This window comes from Triticum aestivum, chromosome 7B (assembly GCF_018294505.1).
Source record: "Triticum aestivum cultivar Chinese Spring chromosome 7B, IWGSC CS RefSeq v2.1, whole genome shotgun sequence".
Classification (NCBI taxonomy): Eukaryota; Viridiplantae; Streptophyta; class Magnoliopsida; order Poales; family Poaceae; genus Triticum; species Triticum aestivum.
Window position 1 is genome coordinate 686,746,743 of NC_057813.1, and position 3,230 is coordinate 686,749,972.

Sequence of the window (3,230 nt, forward strand, 5' to 3'; positions counted from 1 at the left end):
CACCCTGCCTACGGTGCGCCATTAGTATATACTAATGGCGCACCACCTTCTGATGCGCCATTAGTGTTGAAACTACTAATGGCGCACCCTGCCTACGGTGCGCCATTAGTACCAAATTTTTTTTTGAACTAGTGCGCCTGTCCAAACATACTAATGGCGCACTGTGGGTGTGGTGCGCCATTACTAGTTAAACTAGTAATGGCGCACCACACCCACGGTGCGCCATTAGTAACCTTGCCACCACTTCCACCGAATGCACCCACCACACCCATGGATCGCCTTTTCAGTTTTAAAAAAAATAAAAGAAAATGATAAAAATGTCAAAAAAATAAAAGAAAATAAGTTTCCCATGTGATATGTGGCCTAGTTGTTGGGAAAATTTGCAAATATGAATTTTGACTTCATTTGCAAAATCTCGCGAGAATTTGTAAAAATGGGCATAACTTTTGCATACTAACTCGGATGAAAAAGTTTTTTATATAAAAAATCATCTACTCGAAAAGTTACATCCAAATTTAACCGGGGGAACCCCGTTAAACATTTTCAAAATCCCCAAAAACCTAACAGAAAAAAGTGGCGCACAAAAGGTCTAGAGGCAAAAAAATTCAAAAAAATTCAAACTTACTAATGGCGCACCTGCCCATGGTGCGCCATTAGTATCTTCCCTCCTTCAAAATTCAAAATAAGTCAAAAAAAATTACTAATGGCGCACCTGACCATGGTGCGCCATTAGTATCTTCCCGCCTTCAAAATTCAAAATAAATCAAAACAATAAAAAAATTACTAATGGCGCACCTGCCCGTGGTGCGCCATTAGTATCTTCCCGCCTTCAAAATTCAAAGTAAATCAAAAAAATAAAAAAAAATTACTAATGGCGCACCTGCCCGTGGTGCGCCATTAGTATCTTCCCGCCTTCAAAATTCAAAATAAATCAAAAAAATAAAAAAATTTACTAATGGCGCACCTGCCCGCGGTGCGCCATTAGTATGCCGTATATATGGCTGGTCCTCTCCTCCTCTCTTCATTTCATCTTCCCTTCTCTCCTCCACCATACTTCTCCTCTCCGGTGACCTCCTCCTCCTCTCCGGCGACCTCCTCCTCCCTCCTCCCTCCTCCCCTCCCCTCCCCTCCCCTCCCCTCATGGTTTCTTCTCCCTCCTCTCCGGCGACCTCCTCCTCCCTCCTCCCTCCTCCCTCCTCCCCTCCCATCCCCTCCCCTCATGGTTTCTTCTCCCTCCTCTCCGGTGAGCTCCTCCTCCCTCCTCTCCCTCCTCCCTCCTCTCCGGTGAGGCAAAAAATCCCCTCCTCTCCGGTGAGCTCCTCCTCCCTCCTCTCCGGTGAGGCAAAAAATCCCCTCCTCTCCGGTGAGCTCCTCCTCCCTCCTCTCCGGTGAGCTCCTCCTCCCTCCTCTCCGGTGAGCTCCTCCTCCTCCTCTCCGGCGAACTCCTCTCCGGCAAAAGACCATGGCAACAAGATCCAAAAACAGGAACAAAATTTGAGAATATTGTCGTGCCAAGAAACAAGCAAAAAAAACGAGCAAAAAATGGGCAAAAAATCACGATCCAGATCTAGATTCAAAATGGCGCATCACTAATGGCGCATCACAGGAAAGTGCGCCATTAGTATGCCGCGGTTACTAATGGCGCATCCAGTTGTGGTGCGCCATTAGTATCCAAAGCACCTGGCCCCTGGGAGGCATACTAATGGCGCACCGTGGCCTATACTAATGGCGCACCAGTGGTGCGCCATTAGTATACCAGATACTAATGGCGCACCACTGGTGCGCCATTAGTAAAAATTACTAATGGCGTGCTGTTAGTGGCGCACCATAGATGCGCCATTAATGGCCATATTAGGTGCGCCATTAGTAGGGGTTTTTCTAGTAGTGCCATCACCAATGCCGCAACCCACTTCACGTACCCCATAGACTTCATGGAGTGCTTGGACAAGTTAGTTGTCATCTTTCTTTGATGACATACTTTTCTACCCGAAGACGAAAGAAGAGTCGTTGAGCTGGTCAAGGAACATCTGAAGATCGTCATGTCTAGGAGGAAGAACTATGTCAATCGCCATCACCCAGAAGTGAACTTCCTCGTTGAAGACCGTGCATATCTACAAACCACTCCTCTCTAAGGAACCAAGCATTTCCATGACAAGGGAACCCACACCAAGATTTATCAGCCCCCTTCCAGATCACTCCAAGATTTAACAACCCCCTCTGAGATCACTACGAGACGAAGAGAAGACAGTTACCAGCTGGAGTTGCCACCAGGGTTACCTGATGTGCACAACGCTTTCCATGCATCACAACCCTGGAAGTGTTTCCAACTTCCTAGCTAGCCCGAGCACTAATAAGGACATCGATCACCGAGCCATCGACCCCTAGCCCAATCTAACCTACCGCGAGCTACCCATTAGCAACCTGGATCGAGAAGAGTGTCATACACGAAGCCACACCATCAAGTACTTCAAGCTCAATGGAGCACTACATGGAAGCAGAAGCAACATGAGGACTTGAAGACTACCCAGATTCAAGTTTCTGTATCCCTCTCCGCGCCTAGTCTGGGAATCTCAGGGACGAGATTCTTGTAAGGGGCGTAGGTCTGTCACACCCTGATTTTTGTGGCACAACACTTAAGATGATAAATCATGATAAAATGTGGTTTGACAAAAAACTTTTGAGTGTTTTGGACTTTGCTTGATTGGATTTTTGTTTGCTGTTTGCAAGTGCTCTAAAAATCAAATAAATCCTCCAACTTCTATACTTCATCTCCTTGCTCCAAAAACCTTTCCCAATGATCATGCCATGTGTATAGGACATAAAAATAATTTCTTACAAAAATAATTTGGCCAAATAGTATTTTCAAAAATTAGTTTTTCAAAAACCACTGAATTGAGGTTTGCACTGCAAGTACTTAATTAAGGGCAGTAAAAATATTTCCAAAAATATATTTGACTCCTATTAGATATAGGATACCCAGAAACCACAAAAATATAATTTTACAAGTTATTTTCCTATTTTATTTAAAAGCTTTTTCTTAAGGCCAGAAATGGTCTTTAATAGGGAAAAATTATTTTATTATTTTAAAAATATTTGACAAAAACCTAGGGAAACTCAGTGGACATATATTGTCCATATATAAGAGTTTCAACACATGGTCATGTTCAAAATATTGGTCAAATACCTCAAAAACCCTTTCTGGATATTTCAAGCTTTTGAAATGTTTACAA